The 27,498-nt window shown below is 37.1% G+C and overlaps 1 pseudogene; it reads left to right on the plus strand.

Moving 5' to 3' along the window:
* The first annotated feature begins 20,035 nt into the window (after positions 1–20,035).
* Positions 20,036–21,575, plus strand: LOC135985018 (uncharacterized; annotated as a pseudogene).
* Positions 21,576–27,498: the final 5,923 nt, after the last annotated feature.

Below are 27,498 nucleotides of genomic sequence, written 5' to 3' on the forward strand. Positions count from 1 at the left end.
TCACTACTGTTTGCTCAACAATAGGGCCTCTGTTTCCAAGCAATACACAGTTAAGAAGGCCCACTCTTCTCCAGCTGCATCCAGCATCCCCTACATTTGTTTGAAAATTAGGTTTACTTAATTTCTTTCTTTAGTTCCATGACTGTATTTCATGATTCTCTGTTCCTCATTACCCTTTCTGATAACTGGAAAAGTCTTTTGTGTAAATATTTTTTTTCTGAAGACTAAAAAGAAACTTAATAAATCTATCTATTACAGAAGAATTTTGATAATTTTTCTTATTTTATTGTGGTGGTTTTTTTTCCAAAAATCAAATTTTCACTGTTATTTTCCAGTTCTTCTAGGGAGCTTTATTTTAAATCTTCATCATGAATTATTGTAATTCTCAGAGAGCAGTCTCTCCTGCCCCCCTTCTAAAATTGTTTTTTTCTGAGTCTTTGTCTTTCTTGAGGTTAGATGGGCCTTGAAAAAGTGTAGCAAATCGGAGCAGTTTTAACATAGCACTGCATTTAAGAAAATACGCAGCTGCTTTGAATCACCCCTGGAAGACACTTAACTCTCTCTGTTGACTGCAAGTCTTTTAGGTCTCTAAATTTCAGGAATCTGAACTGTAACCTTAGTTAGGTGCCTAAAGTTGCTGGTATATGTATGCCTTAATTGACAAATGATTTGAAGCTGGTATATTCACTTGTAGGAACAGGCCCAGTCAAGATTAGGATATATATTTGTTTGAATTTGACCACAGAATGAGGACATGCTCTAATTATAATGTTCACACAGCTGCTACGCTTCAAAACAATTCCAGGCCCCAATCTTGGAAAAAGATTTATTGTGAGGTACTCTTTGGCCTTGCAGAGTTTTATTGACTTCAACGGGCCTACAAGCATGTATTGATGCCAAGCATTGCAGCTGCAATGATTAATTAAGATTGAGCTGTGTAAGAGTGGGAAAAAGTGTAGTATTTCTAAATCTTATAATCCAGAGCTGCTTTGCTGTTATGTGAAGATCTAAAACTTCATAACATGTGAACATCATAATCTTCATGACCATCACTTTGGTGGTCAGCACGCTATGTACCCTATGGTAAGTGTACCTAAATTCCATGACAATATTAATTCATCTTGAAACAGCTTACAACTCCATTCCTTATTCCCATTCTAAGTATGTACAGAGTGATGGCTTGGACTTGATTATATGCACGTTGTGTGAAATTCTTTATTATCTCCATAGTTATTATTTGAAAAAGTGGGGATTCTTTTGGATCTCTAACATTCTCAGGCTATGGGAAAGTGTTAGGACCTAAAACACTGTTAGGGAGAAGCACCTCAGAACCTGTGTCTACCCTCCTCTTCAGTCACTTAAAATTTTTTTTCCTGTAGCTCTTCTTCTTATATGTCGTTTATCTCAACTGCTTCCATAGTTACTTGTCAACATCCTTTCATACAATTGTCCTTTTCTTGGACCAACAGTGCTGGAAATACCAGCTGTGTAATAAAATTTCTCTCCTCTTTGTGGGAAAAGGGAGATAGGAAGCAGAAACAGAGAGGAATCTGAGAAGCAGGTAGTCAGAAAATAATACTGGGTGTTTGCTGTTAGCAAAACGGAAAATACCACAGATTTGCAATTGGTTTTCTAGACCCCACCTTAAGGGCTAAGAACATAACATTTTCAAATTAAAAGCTGACACTCCAGAACACATGTTCATAACGAGTTAAATTTCATGGCCAAGGAATCACTCAATCTTGCTGATACATCTGCCTTGTTAGTAATAAATCTCCAGAAGTCATTATCTAAATCTACTCCCAGCTACATGCTCTGTGGTTAAAGTTCCTTTACTTCTCACAGGCTTGGCCAGAACAAGTCTGATCAGGGCATGGGCAAGAAAATTTCAAGAGAAATTCAAGATACTTAAAGACATCTCTTATTTGTAAAACAGTACTGATGCCATGTCAGCTGCAGTGGTAGAAAAGCATATCCTGCTGCTAGAGAGGATAGTTTGTCAGGCTGCATGCTAAGTTGTTTTTTTATATAACCTCAATCTTTATATGCTTGTAGCATGAGGAACATAAATTGTATGTTCCCATTGTGTTAGGCAAGTATAGAGCAATATCACTGTTCTTATCCTAATGGCTTGCAAATAGAGCTAAGGACAAACATTTACAGATTAATACAGAAAAACATTCAAGTGAGAGTAATTATAGGACAAAAAAAGCAATGGCAATTTCAAAATTAGTTCAGAATTTCAAAGTTCCATCTATTTAACCATCTTTTTTTTAAAAAAAACAACCTTTTCTTGGCTCTGTTTGACTATGAGGGACTGTACAAATGCTATTCAAACACATTCTTCTGTATAACATCTAAATCTTTTTGGCATTCCAGCAGAATGAAAAACATTACAGAAACATGATATTATTAAGATGAATTTTTTAGCTTACCACATACGCCATTCCTATTACAGCATCTGGAAGGGGAGATCTGCCAGGTAGTTTAGCAAGTGTAAATTACAGTTGACGAGGATAATTGATACTCCTGGGCTGTCTTTTCTGTGTGGTCAACTGGGAGTTTTGGGGCTACACAAATTTTTATAAATCCTTCAGCTAAATTGAAAATCCAAATGTAGAATGCTGCACAGTATGTGGATTTGAGGAAGTTCCTGAAAGAAAATCCCAGATTCCTATAGCTGTAGTGTATCTGTACCTCTTTGAGATAGAACATTTTTCTTTTAAGGTACAATAAGCACCATGCCTGGGAATTACAGAATAATATTTCTTATATAAAGCTTGGCAACATTTTACTGCCCACTTCTCAGGGAAGAGGAAAGCAAGCAGTGAAACAACCTTTAAGAAGAGCTGGCATACTCTAAATCTTACCTCACTGAAGGAATATTCCTGGAGTGCTCGTGACTGCATGATGATGTTATACATAGGAACTCTAGTGTTTTGTCTATAACAATGGTCTTCCAGTCCTGGGCCTAGGGCTATCCTTGCGTATTTTAATAGATGGTCATGGTACACATGATCTGAGGGCAGGACTCAAGCCTTAGGGCACACATGAAGAGAGAACCTCACAACCCCAAACCAGGTGCTCAACCTCTGCAAAATCATAGAACTTAAGAGAGACAACTGTGTAAAGTGTTGATTTTGGCTGCACTTTAAGGATCATTTTTCTCAGCTATCTAACTTTCATTCGCTGACTGGGAAGCTTAGGCACTGGACTCCGGATTTTAGATTCTTACCTCAGAGACCTGTTTCTAAATCCTCAAGTCTTTTATGCTCTATTGCCCAGTGTTGTTCAGAACTCTAATCATTCCTTTTGGCATGTGAAAAATAAGGAAATTTCAAGTTTCTTGTTTACATATATGTTATACTGTATTTTCTTATGTTTTGAAAGACAATACTTGAAAATAATTTCCTTTACAACTCATGCACCAGGACATCAATTGAAGAGTTTGCAGGTTTTCTGAAAATAATTGATGACATTTGCAAGAGAGGTAAAGAATGGAGATGATTGTCTTGAGTCTTGGATTTGTGCAGCATTTTTAATGCTCACAGGAAATCCTTTTAGCTGACTGTCCAAAATGGTATATTTTTAAGACTCTTTGCACCTTCTCCTAATGATTTGAGATACAAATATTTTAGCACTTATTTTAAGTGCTTTCTTGGTCATACATGAAGCAGTCATACTGTTTCTTTGAGAAACACATCCACTGCATAGTTGCAAAATTTATAGGGCATATTATGGTCTTTCTTCTCTTGGGAGAAATCTGCTGAGACTTTGATCTTAGCCATGTTGCCCTATTACTTGACATCATATCAGTATTTTGCAGTGCATTTCTAAGGATTTATAGGAGGTTATAAATAATGATTTTTTAAGAGCCTCTGTCAGTTTTAATATACATAGTACCATTTAAAAAATCTAATAAAGTAGCTGATTCAGAGATTGCTTCTCTGACATCCAGAGCTGTTTCTCTGGTTATTTAAATCAACCAAAAAGTATTCATAGGACTGTCTTTCAGTTAGTATATTTTCATCCTATCCTGATCTCAGCAAGAATCTAGGAAATTTGTGAAGTTATATTAAAATTATTGTTGATCAGATGTAAAACAGAAGATAGATCTGCTACTTCAGATGTGTAAAAGATGGCAGTGCAAAAAAGATGAACCAGCATGAAAAACTGCTGAACACTTCATATGCAACCTGTATGAACCTGCATTCTTGAGCTGTGCGGGCAAATTATAATCTCCAGTCTGTTTGGGAGAAGCTTTAAGTCTTAGGGAAACTATTCTTCTTCTGGAACCTTATATAAAAAATGTGTGAGAATGTACTTCAACCACCTTGCAGACGTCCTGAATTATCTAGAGGGGGCATTTTCAGAAGAGCTCATCACTGGCCTAATTTTCCTCTCACTACTTCAGAGGCATCACAGTTTCAGTGGAGCAAGTGAATTAGAAAATCCCACTTTTTTTTTTTTTTTTTTTTTAATAGGAGAAAAGCAACCAACATTTCGATGGTGTCTGGAAATCCAAGGGCATTCAGGCACTTCAGGGATGCAATGATGTGATTTCAGTAAAAGAAATTTCTCACAAAGGAGATTGCTGTGAAAAGGTGCTACTGAATAATGTGGCATAGCATGGAAGCACAGCAATCCAGTCTCACTGTGGCAAAGACAGAAAGCATAGCAACAAGGTCTCTGCAAGAAATCAGTGCAGCATTAGGTTCAGGAAGATGTAGGGGAAAAGTCAATGTGCCTGGTCATTATTTTCCTGGACACATTTTCATGATCCTCTAGAACATCTGTTTGATGCACTTGAGATGTAAAAGTAAATATTAATTGACTTCTTCATGCCTTTGCTACACAAAACATTGTCCCCATGGCCTTTACTGAATATGACAAGTTACAAGTCAGAGTTCTTCTGGACCTCTTCTGAGCCAACCACTAGAATATCAGAAATATACACGAATTTGTTGATGAAACAATTTTCTCCTTATTTAAATTGCTGACTAAACAAAATCTCCGCTTTTCAAGCACATCACATGGAGCTCTACTTTGATTAATTTTAAATTCAATATTTTTCATGAGTATCCTGAAGCTCTTGGAGTGTTTTGTTTGAAAGTTTTAAACACTGACAGTCTGCATTTCACATTCTGGAGGAACTGGGAAAATGGTGTCCTCATTTCTCTAGTTATTGCCAAGTCCCAGCTTTGTCTTCTGGGACAGCTTGAGCTTGAAAGAGATAAAATAGCTTACAGAAGGATTTGCTACCCAGCTGGAAGATCCTGGTGGCAGGCTATGTGTATAAGACCTTGAGTTGTAACAGGTTTATTAATACTTGGTAATGATCCCTTATGTCAACCCACCACTATATACAAAGCTAGAGTAGAAGCATGTCAGGAATTTGTTGTAGAAACATTTTCATTATTAATTTTGTTAAAGACTTCTCTCTCTGAGAGTTATAACTGAATAAATGCTAAAAATGGCAATGACATCCCTATAATGTCCTAAATGAAGGTCTACCTCAAATACCATCACATTGTTCTAGGGAAGACTGACGTCAGCTGAAAGGGGTGAACATTTTGCCTTAATAATGAAGAGAGAGGGGGTTTTTTGTTTTCACTTTTTTTGTTTCCTTTTTCTTTCTTCTCCTTCCTTCCTTCCTTCCTTCCTTCCTTCCTTCCTTCCTTCCTTCCTTCCTTCCTTCCTTCCTTTCTTTCTCTCTTTCTCTCTCTCTTTATCTCTTTCTCTCTTTCTCTCTTTCTCTCTTTCTCTCTTTCTTTCTTTCTTTCTTTCTTCTGTCCGTCCTTCCATCCTTCCGTCCTTCCGTCCTTCCGTCCGTCCTTCCGTCCTTCCGTCCTTCCTCCCTCCCTCTCTTCCTCTCACCCTTCCTCCCTCCCTTCCTCCCTTCCTCCCTCCATCTTGCCCTTCCTTCCTTCCTTCCTTCCTTCCTTCCTTCCTTCCTCCCTCCCTCCCTCCCTCCCTCCTTCCCTTCCTTCCTCCCTTCTTCCCTTCCTCCCTTCCTCCCTTCTTCCCTTCCTCCCTTCCTCCCTTCCTCCCTTCCTCCCTCCATCTTGCCCGCCCTTCCTCCCTTCCTTCCTCCCTTCCTTCTTCCTTTCCTTCCTCCCTCCCTCCCTCCCTCACTTCCTCCCTCCCTTCCTCCCCTCCCTGCCTTCCTTCCCTCCCTTCCTTCCCTCCCTTCCTTCCTTCCTCCCTTCCTTCCTTCCTCCCTTCCTTCCTTCCTGCCTTCCTTCCTTCCTTCCTTCCTTCCTTCCTTCCTTCCTTCCTCCCTCCCTCCCTCCCTCCCTTCCTCCCTCCATCTTGCCCACCCTTCCTCCCTTCCTTCCTCCTTTCCTTCCTTCCCTCCTCCCTTCCTTCCTCCCTTCCTTCCTCCCTTCCTTCCTCTCTCCCTTCCTCTCTCCCTTCCTCCCTTCCTCTCTCCCTTCCTCCCTTCCTCCCTTCCTCCCTTCCTTCCTTCCTCCCTTCCTCCCTTCCTTCCCCCCTTCCTCCCTTCCTTCCTCCCTTCCTTCCTTCCTCCCTCCCTTCCTTCTTTCCTCCCTCCCTTCCTCTCTTCCTCCCTTCCTCCCTCCCTTCCCTCCCTTCCTCTCTTCTTTCCTCTCTTCCTTCCTCTCTTCCTTCCTCTCTTCCTCCCTCTCTTCCTCTCTTCCTCTCTTCCTCTCTATCTCTTTCTTTTTTACTTCTTTCGAAGACAGGCTAGAGCTATCCAAGTCCATCAAGATGGTCAGGAAAACTTGTGAAAACTGCATGCCAAGCATGTACTTCTCCTCTTCAACTCTAACACTGCTCCTGAGCAGTCAGAGATGCTAGTCCAAATTAGTGTTAGCATCAATTAGTTTGGTTCTGGGCTTTGATACTTGGAGCAATTTTACATCTCATGCCTCTCCTCTATCCTGTAATAAATAATGCCTTTTTTCAGAGAAAGGAGAACCTGTGTGTCATATGAGCAGTGACTTCAAGGTTCTGTAGAAAGCTGAATAAAGGGTTGTGAACAATATATGCACTTGTTAAGTCTAATTTGAGAAGATTTGACATATCAGGCATAGAAATCTCTTCCTACATTGTGCTTTTTGTACAGGTGAAAATTAAAGTAGTAAATTTTTTCAACGAAGAGTAAAAGGAACAGTCTCCTTGCATATAATGCATTTAAATACCAATTGTCTGCTGCTTTTCACCAACATAACATTGTTGTCTTTTAACCACTCTATTTGATATTTGATATGTAGCTGTGAAATGTTTATATTGCAAATTGTACAGTAAGCCTTCAGTTTAAGAGCAAATTAATAGTCTGGAACTGTAAGAATCTGACTATATCTGAATATTGATGATCTCACTTTCTGAGTCTCTCTGGGACTGAGGGTGCGAGGTGTTGATCATTGCTTCTCACTGATAAGCAAAGTATTTCCAGAGCGTGAAGAATTCTGTGGTGTGTGAGAAGGATAAACCATAATCTGCATCAACACACTAACTTCTCCTCTGCCATTTGCATTGAAAATCAGGTAAAAGTTATGCTAAGCTCTCTATTATAGCCTCATGTATGTGAAAGGTCTTCCCCTTCATTTGAATAAGGCCTCTTATGCATGTGAAAAAAGCACATTTAAAAGGAACGTTCCTTTAATTAGAGTGGCATTTAGAAACAGAATCCTTAAGTGTTCACTTTTTGTGATGCTAAATTGTGGAGTATTTTCAAATATGTTGTAGTAGTCATTTTCATTAAGCATTTTTATTTTTATTTATTTTAAAAAGGAAATAACATGCTCTACAATGTGAAGTGAAGGAGTAGATTAATATGACTATCTAGATTAAGGAAAATTTAAATCAGAGTGTTTGATGAAATGTAGGAAAATGTTTAAATATAGGATTAGACTTACAATATAGAAAGCAGTCAAGAAGATCAAAAGAACTCTGTTCAGAAAGTCCTATTAAAAAGAGAGGAAAAAATCTATTGAGTGAATTCTTATAGCTAAATGATTAAAGTGTTTTTAATATATTACATTCTATCTGACTTTAAAATAAAAATAAACAATACAGACTGTGCATGAAGTTGAGATTGTATTCATTTTTTTTATAAAGATGAAGTGTCTGGGCCTATATGAAAATGTCATAAAACATATATAAGAGACTATGGAATCTAACTTAAAAGGAGTTCCCTGGATAATAATTTTAAATCTGGCATGCAGCTTTATGGAGACAGAAGTTAACTGATTGGCATCTGTATGAATATGGATTTCTTTAAATCCATATTTGATTTTTCTACCCCTTAAAAGAATCAAATGTAACCTAATAACTACATCTTAAGGAAACCTTTGGAAGGACATGCTTAATCCTCTAGGGAGTCAATAGAAATGCCTCTAACTTTGGTATTGTACAACTAACCAAGATCATAGGAGTGACTTCCATAACCATCAGTGTCTTCTGTATCTCAGCAATCTAGGTTTGTTTTGTTTTTAATTAATGTTAGACTGGGTTCTTGAATCATGGTTAACACTCAGTGTTGACAGGATCCTGCATGCTTCTTTTATTCCCCATTGCAAAACTTTACGAGAAACGCACAGTGAATAATTTGGATTACGATGTGCTGTTCACATTAAACTGAAGCTTCTTCCTATTTTTTTAGCAATCTGAGACTTTAATAGGTTTTCATTATATAGAATAAACAAATAGTGGGCACATAAATATCGTACAGCTGTATGTGCAGAGTAAGTCATATGTAAAATGCACATCCCATTCTACTGATCTACTTTTGGTTTAGTGCTTTAAAAAGCAAAAATAAAAAAGAGCATTTAATGTAGGGTACAGCCCCTCAATGTTCAACTGAACTACAGAATTCTTTCTGAATTGATTCCCTAGTCCATTTATTCAAATAAATATAATTATGGCAGTGATGAATTTCAATCAAAATGCATACAAATTTGTATTTCGAAGTCCTATTTTAATTCGGCTTGATTATTCACTAGTAGATGTGGATTTCTTACTTTTCCTAGTTTCCTCTATCTCCAGGCGTGTTCACTACAGTTAGAAAAGAAAAAGGGGTAATTTCATTAAGGTCCCCCTTCCCATCAGCCTTTCCCAGTGATAATTACAACCATTCTTTCTAGATACCGTCTACAGTAAAGCACAGTATAACTGTTGATAATTTGAATACTGGTGTGTGGAATGGACAGCTTTCCCAGGTGCATATTAGAAGCAACTCTGTTCACAGGCCAAACAGATAATAATTTGTTCTAATTAGTCAACAATAACTACAAAATATGGGATAGAATAATTTCCCAAATGCATACATATTTTGAAAATATTCTTGATGTAAATGGATGGTTCCAGGTTTCAATCTTTATCTAACAAATTTCAAGCAGGATTAATTTATTATTTCTTCTTGCTGTAGCATCATAAAGGCATGGTCAGTTGATTAATACCGCGTACTGATTGTACTACAACAGCTTGAGTTCCACAGATAGGAGTGAATGGTGAGAATATCTGCATATAGAGTTAGCAGTACTTTAATATTTGTGCCCTTTGGTACTTCCGTGAGTGCAGCTTGGCAATGCAGCTACAATCTAACAGCTAGCCGTTGCTACTGTGGAGTAGAATGGGAGACACTCTGCAAGGTAAACAGAAGCAGCATAAGAAAGGGAGAAGGAGGGGGAAAGTCCTGGAGGCCCAGTTGTTAGAAGAAGCATAGTCAGGAGCACAAGAGTGGAAGCAATAAAGGTGGGAAAAATCTAGCATCAGCTGCTCAAAAACATAGTTTGAAATCATGGAAGATACTGTTAATTAAAACAGTGAGGAGGGAAAAAGCATCAGCAGAGAAAACTGTGTACCTAGCAAGCCCGAAAGAATAGGTGGCCACACAAACCTCTGAAGAAGCCACCAGGGTCTTGGTTTACAGTAGGTAAACATGATCCATCTCTATCTTACTAGCTGTCTCTTTCTGGTGGAAGCCCAAAGACCGGCTTACTCTTCTACTTCTCATGCTTCATGACTCACTTCATCTCTTTCTTTTGCACATCTACAGAACTTTTGCTTTACTCTTTCCATCCTGGCAGTTGGGAAGAGACTTGTGATTCGGGGTTTTATTCATTCCCTCCTGCAATGAGACAGTAACTTCCTATCTTGCCATATTGACAAGCATTATTAAAAAGTATGTTTAATCAGTTGTCTTTTTTTTTTCTTTACTCTAAAACAACATTGGGGAAAGTTGCTGATATCATGATGTGGAGTAAATATTTTAGTGGAAGTAAATAAGATAGGAATTAGTAGAACTAGAAAGTGGAAAGAAGCTGCTTGATACCCAGGGATCAGGCCTCGGACAGAAAGTTTTCATACTGGCATTAATAATGACTAAGCACAAAAGAGAGGGTACTGATGAAAATTAAATGATAATACAAAGCAACACTGAAATATCATCTAAGAAGAATCAGATGATCTCAAAGACAGATGCAACAGAAATGGGGTAAAAATTTGAATTTGAAGTATTGATTTTTTTTTTCTTTATAAATTTGATCATTTGATATATCAAATGAGTTATTTCTGGACACAATATATGATTCAAATTATCCATTTTGAAGACAAATTACACCAAAAAAATGCAGAGGACTACCACAGTAATCAGGAGAATGGAAAGGAGAACTGATGAAGAGTTAAAGGATGGGGTTACTTGTCTTAGCAAAATAAGGGGTAAGAGGATATAAAATGGAATGCTGCTGTCCATAGGTGCACCAGAAGAAGGATGGAAGAGCAGAAAATAGACTGTAAAAAAAAAAAATCAAACCATAGAATGATGAATAAACTTAAACATAGTTTTGGTCAAAGAACTTCAGGGCCATGAACAAGATTAAAACATTAACAAGATTAGGACACAGGAGGAAGTATTTTAATTACCATAGAGTAACCAGTGAAAGAGAACTGATCTTGATGACTTAAAGGTCCTTTCATGCCTCCTTCGTTTGTTAAGAGGTATTATTTTCCAGTGAAAACCAGCATCTGCTGCAGCTACTATCCTAGATTAATTTACACATTGTTAATTAATTCACTTAAGCATTCTGGCCATTATAACACAACAGTGGGACTTCATGAGCTTATGTACATAAACTTAATGGCAGAGGCCACAACCAAGGACCTGTTGTCAGTGTATGAGATCTGTGTACTATGAGAGCTCATTTGTACACCATAAAAAAGCATGTGCACCTGAATCACACCATAAATGACTTCCACGTGGATCTTCACAGTCTACAAGTTAGCTTTGCCTACTTTCATCTCACAGTGTGTTAACATTGCTGACATGGCAAGTTGCTCCTGACTACAAAGGATACATTAAAATTCACACCTGTTGTGCATTACAAAAAAAGTTTTCCATGTAAAATTGTCTTGAAGATACAAGGAATCTAACTGTAGGCTGTGAAAGTGAAGGGAGCTACCTCCCAGGAAAGATCTACTATCACAAGCAGAAGGATTCCATCGAGGAAATGATGCTGACATTCCTGGCACATTAAGACCTGACTTCCTAAATACTGCCTTCCTTTTATAGAGAAGTCCTAGGTATTAAACTTCAATCTTGGTATTCAACAAGAAAAGCTTAAAAATTTATAGCCTGATTCACTTTTCTATTAGATCAGTATGAAACAGGGTCACAACGTGGTGTAGCCCTTTTAATGCAAACAGTAGATATGGTATGTAGCAAATGAGATTTCAAAAAAAATGGAGAAAAATGTGCACTGATTCATAGAATTCAATCTATAACCTTTTACATTGTCCCATTATAAAAGTCACAGGGTCATTCTAAAAAGTTACTGGTTGGGATAGCATGAATGAAAGATTGCATTTCACACCACTCTTAGTAATTTCAGGACCCCTATTTTGAATGACACATCTGGGTTCTAATAATAACGCATGGAAAAGTCTCTTCCCTATCCACCACACTTAGCCCAGCAGGGTTGAGTATGCAGGTAAGAAAGAAATTCTTCAAAGGAAACATTGGCTCTCAGGAGGTGTATATGCTAGCTCAGTTCATGTACAAATTCTGAACTCTACCTGCCTATAAGGTAAACAAAAACATGTTAAGTTTAAACAAAACTACATTTATACATATCCCCCCAAGTGTAAATATGTGTTAAAACATCTCTAAAAATAGAGTTCAAAGGCAAATGCCTTTCCTGTGGGGATCAATGAGAGAGAATTTCTTTTCATCTCAGTAAAACCTCAATTCAAAAGGAAGACTGCAGCCTTTGGGGAAATACCTAAAAACAATGTTAAGATGTTTCAAAAACTGTTTTCCATGGTTTTGAAACATGCTCACCTGAGTCTAAATTTCCGAGGTATGACAGATCTTGTTAAGCAATTTTAAAAACAAACACAGAAGTAACAAGACAAAACCAATAAAACTCTCAGATGTCTGTTTCCTCTCTTTGCCTAAAAGCAAATATATGCCTTCAACCTTGTTTCACTCCAAAAAATAAAGTTCTATTAGGGAACAAAACCCACTATTCTAGGCACTGCCTGAAACTGGTATGAAAAGCTTCAGTATACCTCCTGCATTCTTGGAGAAGCTCCTCCATGAAGTAAATATCCTCCCCTGCCTATAGACAAAGAACTACAAGTAATGCAGTGAACATAGTCATTGCACCCCAAAATCACAGGTGTCCTCACTGGTAGGAGCACTTTAAATCGCGTGCTTAGCTGGCATTAAACTCTTACGAGGCAAACCCATGCTCAGAGCTAGTTCCAGGCCTACATGTGTGTCTGATGTACTGACTGGCTATTGTAGAAAACACATATTAACTGAGAAAGAATTGCCATTGATTAGTAAGAGCTACAGCAAATGTTACCTTTGTATCCTCTGTTCATTAGCTCCCAAGAACATAACTTCATGAGAGAAAATTTTATCATAACTAAATACGGTCAGTTCCATACATAAATCCTTTCTAGACAGTTCCAAACTATTTCGCATTGTACACACCCGTAGGTCACCATTAAAAGGTCTTTATCACTTTGCTGAAACCTAAGGTCAGTTTCTTCAACCCATTATATCACTGATTTTTAATGTAAATGGGATGCTTCCTATTTTTACAGTGGACTGTGTGATGTGTCATTGTAGACTGGCTTTGTGTTATGCAAGGCACTGAGTAAACATGGAACAACTGCATGATCCCTGTTTTGAACAGCTTCCCAGCTAAGTAACTCTAAGAACTATACTTGAGTTTGAACATACAACCTCCTAGTAAAAAAAAAAAAAAGAACCAGTGCTATTTGTTTGGACTTACACAAGATCTGTGTCATCATTTTCCAGCTCATTTATGTTTATTTGTTTGCCTTTAACAGTACTTCTTTATCATCCTCTTTCATATACTAGCTTTCTGACAAGCAGATTAATAAAGACATGGGTTAATATGCTAGAAGAGTTTATAGTGTGTTGCACTGGGCCTTATGCAAGACATGTCTGACTCATTAGAAATATTGTAATTGTAGTTTACACCCAAAATCTAGCTGTCTCTGGTTTGAGAAGAAGATGAAAGACTTGTCTGTATGTGTGTCGGTTTATGGAAGAAAGTCCATTTTCCAGGTAGCTACTTCTTTCCCAAAGTAAGTGTAATCCACACAAAAAAGCCAGGATGTCTTTGTCTCCTATACAAATTTAACGCTTCCAACTCTTGCTGATTAGATGGTGCGCTTGCTCTCACTCTCTCTTCTAAAATCCATGAGTGAATGTCACAATATTCATATAAGCTTTTTCTAAATTATTTTTTAAAGTTAAATATATGGGGGGAAAAAAACGAAGATTTCACACTAAAATTATTGAAGGTGAAAAAGAAGGAAATATTTATTGTCCTTAAATGTATTTGATTAAAGTGTAGGCTTATTTTCTTTTGAAGAAGAGAGGAATTTGATTTTGATTTTAAGCCTCCTGAAGTGTCCATATGTGTATCTCAACTGTAAGATATGAAAATGAAATACAGGACAGAAGATCTAAAACAGAAAAGAATTTTAGAGCAAGATGATAATATTTCAAGAAGATATATATTCCAGTATTTTTAAGTGAATATTTCATTTTCTATGAAAACAATTCATTGTACTTTCTCAAAACCTCTACTTTAAAATGACTGAGGTTTATTTAATGATTTAAACTATTCAGTGTTTGATATAGGTAGACACATTTTTTTCCTTGACAGAAATATGCTGAAAGTGTAAAGGAGAAAATTGCTAGGATCTATAAAGCACATGGTTGATCTTAAGTATAAGGAAGGAACCAAATATGTGTGTATATGGAAAGGAAGTGAAAAAAAAAAACAAATGGTCCTATAAAGAGGATAACAGATGGTTCCATTTGATCAGAAAGGTGGCTAAGATTTCTTTGCAATCACTTTTTGATAATTTCTAAGAATTACTTCTTTAGTTTATTTAGCTTGTGGATACTAATTGTCTGATTTTATACATCATTTACTGACCATTTGACTTAATTAAATGGTAACACAAGACATCTGTTGACTAGCTTTGATATTTATACATAACTAGACATAATATAGAATGAAGATACTAAATTAGAAGAAAAGAAAAATGTGATAAGAAGGCAGTGCCACTTGTTAAATTTACTCTTTTCCGCTTCCCTGGGTGATATATTGTGGAAAGCTTGTCTGAGCTGTCATTGTGGCATCACTAAGAGGATGTACACAAGATCTTCCATTCAAATTACCTTTCAAATCAATCACCCTCATCAGGCTGCTATCTTCATCTGATGGCTGTAGGACAAATGTTTTGGCTTATAGGTAGGAAATGTTAGCATTTGAAAGAGTTCTGAGAAAGAAGGTTCAATGGTTAACCTCGATAAAGTGTGTTAAGAAAGGACAGTAAATAATATGCTTGTTGAAATACTTCATACAACTGGCTTGCAATTTCTGAAATAAAAAGGCCATTCTCTCTCTCTCTCTCTCTCTATATGTATATATATATGTATTTTTTTTTTCCCTGAATGGAGTGAAAAATATATCCCTGAAAAACCTAGAGTGAATACTTACTGGGTTCTCCCAGAGATATATTACTCAAAAATGCACTAACACAGCACACCCATGTATTAGTTGTAGAACTGTCTTCTGAATCTTAAATTACTTTGCTTATCTGAAAGACTCTGAATTTTCCCACTACTGTGTGTGTGTTTGTGTGTGTGTAGAAAAACATGAAACAAATAGCTGGGACGGCATTAAGTTTTGTGTTATGTTCCAGTGAGATTAAACAATAAATCAGAAGCCTGGGTCTTTTAATAACACATTAAATAATCCACCCTTAATACTGCATAATTGTGAGTTAAATAACAGCTTCAAATGTTTTCTGTGGTATTTCCATTTTTTATACAGTAGCTTTTAAAATATGATAAATCATACTCAGCTTCAAATGTGTTGTAAATACTGCATGCATATTACCAATACACATTTTAGAATTTTCTAATCTTGCTTTAACACCTATGGTATTATCAATTACTTACAGTATTTTAATATAATGTAACATTTCTTCAAAATGACATACAATTTATACTGGATGTCACTAGTCCCCAGACTACCTTGGCACATATTTATATATTTCAGCTACAATTTATCACTTTGTGAAATACACTTTGCGTAATTGAAAATAATGAAACAGAAATCATCTAGTTTTATACACTGGTAGTATGATATACTATCCTCATAACTTGGTCTACTATGTGCAGCCAGTCTGCAGAGCCATGCCTTTGAAATATGATTTAAAACAGAATTTATAATGTCACAGAATTACATAAAACTGTGTGAAATTGTGCAGATAATCATTTAAATCTCCCTACATGAAAAGATAATTGCTCTAGAAATTAACTGTACCTGGGGTTCATTCATTTGGTCATGGCTAGTTTCTTATATAGTGATGATTTGATATTAGAGCTAATTAAGATCAGGTCAGAGTTGCTGAAGGTCAGACATTAATGCACAGGATCATTGAAATGATAATTATAAACAGATTAGGAAGCTACGGTCTTTTATAAGGGGTTATTAGATAATTACTGTGTGAGTGTACGGCTTACTGTAATAATGGATTATCAACTACTTACAGCGTTTTAAGGGTGAGAGTATATTACTTCCTCAAGGACTAAGGAATAATGTTGTTGGAACTCAGGGCTCTGTAAATAAAATAGTACCAATTGCTTTTCAATTTTCTTCTAGGGAATATGTTCCTTTGTTGGAATAAACTGTATCATTTTATCTCAATGAGACTTTAAATATTCCTGTAGCTGGGAAGACCTTTTACAACTTCCCTCCCCCCCAACTTCTGGAGAAGAAAGCAGAAAATTAATTTTAAAAATAAAAATTTTACTAACAGCAATAGAATGGGAACAATAAATATTTTACAATAATTCAGGGAACAGGAAAAGATTAACCTGAAACCTACTGATGTAACAATTGCACACTTCACTTATTGCTATGACTTTTTATTCTAACATACCCTTTCACAAACAAAATCCCAAGAAAATAAATAAATAAATAATAAAAGAATTTTTTGTATAGCTGCAGCACACCTTGATCTACTACTGGCTGAAGTCCATTTCATTTAGAGCTTTGTGCATCAGATCATGACCTATAAATCAGTAAGGGGGAAGAGGGCTTCAAAAGAGCTTCTGGAAATACAGCATCCTTTACATACTGCAGAAGACACAGACACATTCTAAAAGTTGCTAGTGTAAAGGAAAAGGAAAGTAATTCATGCTACCTATGGTGACGGTGACTGTATGACCAAAAAAGTAAATCAAGCATGAGGAACACCTGTGTGGTCTTCTTTTAAAATAAGACTGTTTTTATTGTGTAGTCCTTCTATGCAGAACAAAAGAGAGAACCTTTGGAGAGAAAGTTCTTAATTCTCTTGGACAAAAATTGTCATATCCAATACCAATGTTGAGTTGTAGATGGAAAAGGACATATTTAGCTCAATCTTTTCTACAGAGGAAGGAACAAGACACTTGAATATGTGGCCTCCTGGGTGAGTCCCACACCTAGTTGTAGAAAAGACTGAAAGGCTACAAGAGGGCTGAGTGGCACCAGCATTGGAGGAAACAGACCACTTAAGCCCACAGATCCCTGAAAATATTTTTGCACCTACAGTGGAATAAAACCGGCACAAAAAAAGGACAGAAAAGGGTCTTTCCTCACCCAGAACTATGAGAAGACATCTGCACCATCTGATTCTTCTCAGAACTTTCGCTGTCAATGGTAATAGCAGTACTGTTATTTCCTACTATGCCTCAGGATATGCTGTAATTCTGGGCCAGTATTTCAGCGTAGGAGACAGGAAAATCCCCTCTCTGAATCTTCGAAAGAAGCAAGCTGGGAGGAACTCTGAGTCATTGTTTTTTCACCTTTCCTAGGAGACAAACGCATTCTAGACCAGTCTTACGGAGGCCAGAATCAAACACTTCTGCCTGGCTGAAAAGCTTTGAAAAGCTTCAGCCCTTGTTGGATGTGAACTGACCCCTGACCTCTGCTCACCTTACATCCCCGAGTTCAGGCATCAAACTGAAGAAAACCACCCCACTATCTGCCCAGTTTTACTTCTAAGAAAATGAAATATCATTTAGTAAATAAAGGCAAGTAGTAATAATAATTTAGAATTTAGACTAACTTTGGCTAAATTACAGCCCCAAGCTACCCTGCTAACACATATGTATGTCAACAATGCTCAAAATAATTCCATTTTCATCTGCATATATCTGAGATAAGCCTGTCCTCTATCTTTTCAATCTATGGATGTAAATCTTGCAGCACTGCCATATAAACACAGGAATCAGACAAAACTATTTGGCTATATCTAATCTTCTATTGGGCATCTTGGGGCTGCTTGGAGCATTGGGTGAAGGAAAAGTCTCAGGAATATAATACAGGTAAAACAGCACCTCTCCTGGATGAGGGGGAGCACATCACTTTGCTCCTCCCATGTCTTCGTGTGAGGGAATATCTGGCACATCAGCATGATTTTAACAGAATAACTGTTAAAGCTGAAGTTCTTCACTGCCTGTCTGCAGAAGATTTGCACGTCTATGTGAGAAAGAATGTGATATATTAAGGCCTCAAGGATAATATCCCATGCTGTCTTTTTACACAGAAAGCTAATGTTTCTGTTACATAATAGCTATATTTATTATATTCAATACTGAACAATGAATACTGATGTCCCACTGCCTTTGAATGTTGCTGCGCAAGGAATATTTTACAGGTTTTCTTACTACGCATTATGTCTACTTCTCATTTGAAAGTTATTTTAAGCTTCCACTAAATTTGTTCAATTGTTGAAAATGGCAACATACCGATTTTTTCCCCTAGCTACTATTGCTGAGATACTTCATAACTTACAGACTGACATTTGCCTACTGCATATCAATTGATTACAGGTGCTAAATTATGATGGATAGCCATATGATAGCAGCAAAACTCTATGCCTTTTTTTTTGTGTGTGTGTGTAATTCTACAGCTGGATTGAAACAGCTCTAATGGAAACTTCTGCGTTTTCTTTAAATGGATGATTCAGAGCAAAATAGATATCTGATCTTTATCACGTAGGTTTTTTTTAAGAGATTATTCCAAACATGTTTTAAAACAAAAGCACTTTACCTTAAAGAAGGAATCTAATTATAGCAGATACGTTAGATGAAGCTTTCTGTCTGTTTGTGAGTCACAGAGGTTTAATTGAAGAGAGACTTTTGTTTGTTGCTATTCAATCACTAAGACTACACTTTGTACAATGGAGGTGTTGAAAGAAGATTTACACAATCATAATGTTATACCATCTCTTTGTTCAGCTTTTGTGGAAGAAAATTACATACATCTCAACAGTTCTTGGGAGATTAAATCTACAGTTTAAATTTGCTATTTGAACCCTGTATTCAAAACAGCATTCCACAATTAGTGAGCCATGCTGTGTGGCCTGGGGTTAAATTAAACAGGAGACAGGGTGAGGGGTGCCTAGGACCAGTGTTTTCAGGTATGATGTGTGAATAATGGTGCTTTGATATTGCAGTTCTCAGCATACACAGCGCTCATTCATATGTGTCCATTTTTGACAGTCATGCAGGTCAGAAAAGAAGCTTTTCTGTCGGTTAAAAGTGGCAGCCCTTAGGAACAACGTTACTGCCTGTCAAAGAAGAGAAGAAAATCCTGGCTGTTTGTATCTTCCCTGTCTTCCTTGCCTTGCATGAATGATAGTAAGATGGCCATGGAGAGAGAGAAAAACAGCTCTCTTTGAAGCTAAAAAAAAGAAAAAAAAGTGCTGAATATTCACCACAACTTTCAGACCCTAAAATACTATTGACCATATGTCAGTTTTATCAGTTTATAGCCAGTGAGGGCTGGAGTACACTTTTCCTGAGATATGACGGAAGTGGGGGTACAGGAAGAGTAAGGCAGAAGCAGGAGCAAAAGGACACTTGCAGACCATGAAATCTTCAAAGGCATTCAAGAACTTCACATTACATTCTCTGCTTCTGGAGGATTTCACATGATCTGACAAAACTCTCTGAAAACCAACAAATTTCATGTCTGTAGGGTGGAAGTACACAGAGTAATTTGTTTCTACCTCTGACATTTATTTCTATTAATAAAGTCCTAGTGTTATTCTATGTCTTTAACAGACATTGCACACACAATTTACATCCTCATTTATAACTAACTACTGCTGATATACATAATTGAAAGGGTCTTTTGTTATAATACCAAAGGATTCACCAAGTTGGGTGGGAGTACCACCAAGTTGGGTGGGAGTACCACCAAGTTGGGTGGGAGTACCACCAAGTTGGGTGGGAGTTATGATCTGCTTGAAGGGAGGAGGGCTCCACAGAGGGATCTGGACTGGCTGGATTGTTGGGCTGAGGCCACTTGCATGAGGTTCAACAAGGCCAAGGCTGGATCCTGCACTTGAGTCACAACAACCTCATGCAGTACTACAGGCTCGGGGAAGAGTGGTTGGAAAGCTGCCTGGCAGAAAAGAACTTGGGGGTGTTGGTCAACAGCTGGCTGAATATGAGCCAGCAATGTGTCCAGGTGGCCAAAAAGGCCAACAGCATCCTGGCGTGACCCAGGGGTCAGTACTAAGTACAGTCTTGTTCAACCTGTTCATCAATGACCTGGATGAAGAGACTGACTGCACCTGCAGCAAGTTCACTGATGATACCAAACTGGGAGGAATGACTGACACACCAGAAGGCTGTGCTGCCATTCAGCAAGACCTGGACAGGCTGGAGGACTGGGCAGAGAAGAACCTCCTGACATTCAACAAGGGCAAGTGTAAGGTCCTACATCTGGGGAGGAACAACCCCAGGCACCAGTACAGGTTAGGGGTGGACCTGCTGGAAAGCACCATTCTGAGTTCTGGTCGACAACAGATTGACCATGAGCCAGAAATGTGTCCTTGTGGCCATGAAGGCCAATGGTATCCTGGGGTGCATTAGGAGAGGTGTGACCAGCAGGACGAGGGAGGTTATCCTCCCCCCCTACTCTGCCCTGGTGTGGCCGCCTCTGGAGTACTGCATCCAGTTCTGGGCTCCCCAGTTTAAGAAGGATAAGAAATTACTGGATGGAGTCCAGCAGCGGGCTACCAAGATGATTAGGGGCTTAGAGCACCTTTCTTATGAGGAGGGATTGAGAGAGCTGAGTCTGTTCAAACTAGAGAAGATAAGTCTGAGAGGGGATCTCATCGATGTTTATAAATATCTCAAGGGCAGATGTCGAGAGGATGGGACCAGACTCCTTTCAGTGGTGCCCAATGATAGGATGAGAGGCAAAGGGCACAGACTGAAGCACAGGAGGTTCCATCTGAATATGAAGAAAAACTTCTTTACCCTTGAGGGTGCCAGAGCACTGGAACAGGCTGCCCAGAGAGGCTGTGGAGTCTCCTTCTCTGGAGACATTCAAAACCCACCTGGTTGCATTCCTGTGCAATCTACTCTCGGTGTACCTGCTTTAGCAGGTAGGTTGGGCTAGATGATCTCCAGAGGTCACTTCCAATCCTAACCATTCTGTGATTCTGTGATTCTGTGTTTCTATGATTCTGTGATTCTGTGTATCAGAACTAGTGTGGTCAGCAGATGTAGGGAAGTGATTCTCCCCCTGTACTCAGCACTGGTGAGGCTGCACCTCGAATACTGTGTTCAGTGTTGGGTCCCTCATGACAAGAAAGATGTTGAGGTCCTAGAGAGAGTTCAGAGGAGGGCAACAAAGCTGGTGAAGCATCTGGAACAGAAGTCCTATGAGGAGCAGCTGAGGGAACTGGGGCTATTTAGTGTGGAGAAAAGGAGGCTGAGGGGAGAACTTATCGCTGTCTACAACTACCTGAAAGGAGGTTGTAGCATGGAGGGGGTTGGCCTCTTCTCCCAAGTAACAAGCAATAGGGTGGGAGGAAATGTTCTCAAGTTGTGCCACGAGAGGTTTAGATTGGATATTAGGAAAAAATTCTTCATGGAAAGGGTTATTAGGCATTGGAACAGGCTGCCCAGGGAAGTTGTTGAGTCACCATCCCTGAAGATATTTTACAGACGTGTAGATGAGATTCTTAGGGACATAATTCAGAGGTGAACTTGGCAGTGCTAGGTTAATGGTTGGATTTGATGATCTTAAAAGGTCTTTTCCAACCAAAATTATTCCATGATTCTATGATTCTATTTATCCTGTCTCAGCAATAGTAAAACATTTATAAGTAATCCTAAATATAGAGTCTATGAATGATTGAGTTTGTGATTATGGGGGTGTGTATATTTATATGTAAAATATATGTACAGTGTATGTGTATGTATATATTTTATATAATGTTTTCCTGGGTTGTTAAAAGCCCAGACAGAGTTTAGGGTCTGCTGGAGTGAGAGATCATTGGCAATTTCTCTATGCCCACAGCATCACCAGGAAGCAATTCCAAAGCAGTCACTTTGCCCATTCACTTTCTTGCTGTAGGAAAATGCAAGTCACAGCCAGGTTTAAAGCACAGGTTGAAAACATTTGCCTTTTCTCCTTTGGACCCAATAGGGCACTTACATCCACTAGCTATGATACTCCAATTAATAATGTTGACATGTCAAAGTATTCAAAACACCACTAAGACCCTCAAGAAACAAGACTTCAAATGGATCTTTTTTTGGAAGTTGTCTTTGATATCTGTTTGTTTGCTTGTTTGTCTGTTTAAGCTACCTGATTTGTAGCTATTGCACAAATATTTCTACTGCTATAATGTCGCGATTGATAAGATTTTTTTTTCTGTTCTTGAAAACAAAGTTCATAATGTACTGTGTTGGAAATTGTATGGATGAACAAATGAGACTGAGAGCTACAACAAGAAGAGGAGGGCAGAAGTAAAAGGGGGCAAGAAACAAGTTATAAGAAGAAGAAGGAAAGCTGAAATAGTCTGGGAATGTAAGATAAAAGAGAAAAAAAATCTTGGAATTGCAGAACAAGCTAGTGAAGTTAGGCAAACAACATATACCTGAACTTCTAAATATTCTTCGCGGATCTATGTCTTTATAAAATAGCTGAGCAGGAGTGTAAGCTAACAAGCTAAATGTACCTGTTAACATAGCACCACCTATTCGTCTAGTCTTTCTCTGACAAAAGAAGCATCAGCACACTACCATGCTAGCATACTATACCTTTGCTCAACAGATCATTTGGATTTCTTTTAGTGATTTCTTATTTTTTCTGTCCAAAGGAAACATGTTATCTTGTCAAAACTGTCACCGTTTATTTGGAGGCATGAATTTAAATAGAATGAATTTTAGAATGTATCAAAAATGTTCATGTTCAAAAAGAAAATGGAAATTTTTTTTTTTTTTTTAATTTCTGCCGCTGAGAAATTTACATTAATTCCCTGTTAAAAATGATTAAGTATTGCTAGGTTGATACAAAAATGAAACATTGAAATATTTTAACTCATGCCATCTCAATTATTTTTTGGAAGTTAGGGATTTCAGTTTTCAACATACATGTAGGATGAGAAACTTTTAAATCTCAAAAATTCTCAGAGGATCAAGATTTTTTTTTCTGGTTACTTCTCTAAATATTAAGTCAGTAAGTCAGCAAGGTGTCCAGTGAAAATAAATATGTAACCATAGTCCAAAAGGGGAGATAATGAGTTCCTGAAAAATGTCTGATTGTACCGAGGCATTGTGAGGTGAAGACCCTGGAAAGACCTCAGTCAAGAATGTAAAAAATTAGTGCATAATAGCTGTGATTCATGAAGATATGTGTTCTACTTTCAAGGGGAACCCCTCCCCTCAGTATTTCCCTTCTCTTATCCAACCTCTCTTTTCTATTTAAAGAAGGAAGTGAAGCTCCTATTAGATGTCCTGCTTCTTTGGTTTTAGTAGATGACCAAATAAAATAACCAAGCAATGACCTTCAGGATTTTTAGTTTATTATTTTGTCCTTCTTAATTTTCTGGCCTATTCAGCAGTAGTAGTAAATGAAACAATATTGTTAAAATATTGTATCATTAACTCTGTGTCTAACAAACAGACTGCATTCTCCAAAAATTGTTGTAAGAATTTTCATAGTCCATACCATGCTTTCATATCTCTTGCCATAAAGCTGAAGCACATGTAAGAGATTTAGAAATATTCAAGCCTCAGTGCTGTTTGAAGTTTACATCTAAGGAGGATGTATGCTCTCCTTAATGCTCCTAGATTAAAATGTGAAGGGAAGGTACAAAAGAACAAGTCTACCCGCCGAAAGAAGTTTCACTCAAATTTTACAGTTTTCCAAGATGAGGCTTTGGGTAGGGAAGACAGAACAGTGCATCCTCACTACATGATACTAGGTATGTGGGAGAGATCTCTAGTACAGTGAGACCAGGGAGAGATTCTGTGATGGTCCAGTTGTGTTCAGAGGGATCTGAGTATTTCTGGATCACTAGATTCCTCAAGTGCAAATTTTGTATCTGAAGGTAATATACCTTTCACTTGTCTCTCCAGCAATTTCCTTGTTATTCTTTTCAGCACATGTGTTCCTATGCCAACTGGTAGCTGCAGTGTTCAGGATAACCTAGGATCCTAACCTAGGATACAGATTTGTATTTGCAAAATTATTAAGAACTACTTGTGACTCCACTATATCTGCTTGGTAAAGCATATATATAAGGAATTTTGGTGCTGATCTTTAGTTTTATTGGAACCCTTCAAAATATTTATTCATTCTCATAGGCATAGTAAGGAATTTTAAGAGATCTAAAGATGATCAGATCTGTTGAACTTCTCCCAACTCCACTGACTGTCATGCAGAAAATTAACTTCATACATTGAATGAACTGATTGAAGTAAATATATAGTGAATGAAAAAATGGAGAGAAGCCCAGTCTGTGATTTTTTAAAAAATTCTTAAACTAGTATGACTTCCAGAAAGTGGTTTATCTTACTTGTTCAAATATATGAGATTTTGAACATAAAAAAATTGTTTTAAATAAATTTTAAAGAAATGTGTTCTTCTTAAAAAAAAAAAAACAAAACAAAACAAAGGGTTACATCCTGCTCCATTTGAAGTAGGTGTTTCCTGTTTGTCTGTTTCTGACTAACCTCACAGCTTAGTAGAAAACTTTGGAGCATATGAAAACAGTAAAGTGTAGTGATAGCTCTCACTTTTTTAACTTTCAAAGGTCATAAAACTATGTTTTGGCACAATCATCACACATGAATATCCAGTTTTCCTGAAATAAACTTCATTCTTGGCAAGTCATTCACTACAACATAAGAATTTTTACTCCTTTCTTTAAACAGTTAGAAAAAAAATGTTATTTTTCCATCTCTTGATTTTCATTCATTACAAAACTGAGTTCCAAATATGTTTATAAGTAAATTCTACACCTATCTAGAAATGTCTTGCTATTTTGATGAAACAAGTAGATTGATTCTCCTTCCTTGTCTTGACTAAGTCAGTGTTCACTGCTCAATATAACAAATCTTAAGGTTAACTTCAAGAGAAGTCAATCAATATGTCTTTATTATTCTGTGTATATGTGTAAAACATCAAAGACTAACTGACAAGAGACAGCTAACATTTCATTTCCAGGACAAGAACCTGTGAAAACTTACTGTATGTTTAATGGCTGAATTTTAAATGATTTTAATATCTTCTTATATTTCAGTGTCTGAAGAGCTCAAAAATGTGAAGTACATATATGTAGTGAAACAGAGAAAGTATGAGTGCATGAAAAATGAAATATTTAAAAAATCTGCATAAATTTATAGAACTGTTATAAACATATTTTACTTTGAGGATCTTCATTATATTAGCTGCCATTGTGAGCATGTGTTTACTTATTTACTATATTTATCTTACTCAGGTTAGTTGATTTTCATTTTTGGTGAAATATACACTTCAGAAACATCTCTAGTTGCTTCAGAGGAAGAACTCAGCCTTAAATGCTTGCTCTCAGTTCCTATAGCATATCACACATACATGTACAGCTGAAAGAACAACTTTCCAAATGCATGAAATGGTGCTGACAAATTTGGGCACATCAAACGGGAAATAAATGAAAAATCTTGTCTAGTGAAATATACACCAAGTATCTGTACTAATTTGGGATGTAATTAGTATGATTTTGTAAGACAGTTACTCTGCAAATAAGTTGATTTAATAGGAGTATTATTACATGATGAAAATGTAAGAGTTTTTAAAATAATATTTGAATATTTACAGAGCATTTTTATCTTGTATTTTCCTTAATTCAATTTTCAAACTGCACTTAAACTTTCAAAACAACATTGTTCAACTGTTTTTGATGAGAAGAAATTAATGTGAAAATCATTGATACAAGAAATAAGATATTGTTAAAGACTGAGAATGTTGTAGTCACAGTGTCAGCTCTTTTGGTGTTACCTATTCCTACAAAGATTTCTGGTGTCATTCTTTAATATTTACATTATATAACATCTATAGTCAAATCACTTTGAGACTTTAGCAGGATGAAGCAGCTGACCTAGTGCTATATAGAACAGAATTATTCAAAAGAAGCAATAGAAGTGAAGACCTCCATCCCTTGCATATGAAATCAGGGGGGACATGTTGAATTCCAGAGTGATTAAAATCACAAGGGAATTAATTTCGTAGTATAGAGAGCTGGAGCTTCTGCCCATAAAGGTGTCAATGACTATCTAATTTAAATGAAAATAGTTATTTATGTTTACTGTGTGACTTAAGTTGATAAATCTTATTATATTTAGCTATAAGATATCTGAATCTCTTGAATTTAATAAATAGTTATTTAAAAATACTTTATGCTCTAAAAAAAACCCCTTCCAGTACTTGTGTTTGACTTTTATTTGAAAATCAAACCTGGTTATTAGAAATACCTTATTTTACTATTTCAGGCTTATTACTCTCTTTAAATACTCAAAAAGATGCACTCTTCAGAAATTCAGTTGTAATTATTTGAATATGTTTTCCGTGTCTCTTTTCTTCTCAGTCATCTTTGTAAAGCTTCTGATCTTCCTTCATTAGAAGCTTTCTCATGTTGCTCAACTCCTCAAAAGCAACCTCCAGATTTCTAGACAGTTTACCCTTTTGGTTGAATGCCTCTCTTGTTATACTACTCAATTAGCTACTCCTGAGTACTTTCTCTACCCTTTCTCCACAACTCCTTAATGGTTGTCACAAGGCCAATACACAAAACTCACTTTTCTGAACAAGTGACGTTGCTCTATTGCTATTCTTCTTTTGCTGTTGTGGTACCTCTCACAACTAGTAACTAGAGGGAAATGGCTGCCCAAAGCAACAATAGTTTTGAGATCTGGTAGCTAATGTCTCAAATGGGCAACTACAAGATCAGTACGTTTGAAGCTTCTTCTGTCATATTGTGCTCATCCACTAAATTAATTGTTAGGAAGGGTCAGAAATCTGTAGCATTACCTCCATTACCCATTTTTCTGTGAAACTTTCTGATAGCAAGAAGTCCACTGCAGGACTATGACTGCAAAAAATATACCCAACAGTGAACAAACACAAGATATCAGTAGTATCCAGTCAAGGCCAGATTTCCATTTTGGTTTGCTATGGACAGCTTCAGTGGGTTAGTAGCTTCTAACTAAGGTATAATGTCTCCATTACTCATAAAGTATGCAAAGGCATATGCCAAGGCAAAAAATAAGCTGACTTTGAATGAACTTATAGTGAAGTTACTTTTCTTCACTGCTGTCACCTTCTTGTATTCTAGTTGCAAATATCCTAATTCTTGTGCTCTATCACTGTTAAGTCTCCTTGCTGTGCTCTGTTCTTGTAGCAGATAGACTATAGTGTAAATCTGTCATTTATAGCCACCTAAAATCTTCAACCTTTCCCTAAATTTGTAGCATGTAAAATCAGAGACAATTTTCTTCAGCTGCTTCCTACCAGGCTCTATATATGTCCAGATCCAGCATTTCCATACCTCTCAAATTAGGTGCACTGAACATACATTGCACTTGTTTTCCAAATGGTTCAGGAGAAAAATGCACATTAATATATTCAAAAAAGTCTCAGA

Source organism: Caloenas nicobarica, chromosome 2 (genome assembly GCF_036013445.1).
Source record: "Caloenas nicobarica isolate bCalNic1 chromosome 2, bCalNic1.hap1, whole genome shotgun sequence".
Lineage (NCBI taxonomy): Eukaryota > Metazoa > Chordata > Aves > Columbiformes > Columbidae > Caloenas > Caloenas nicobarica.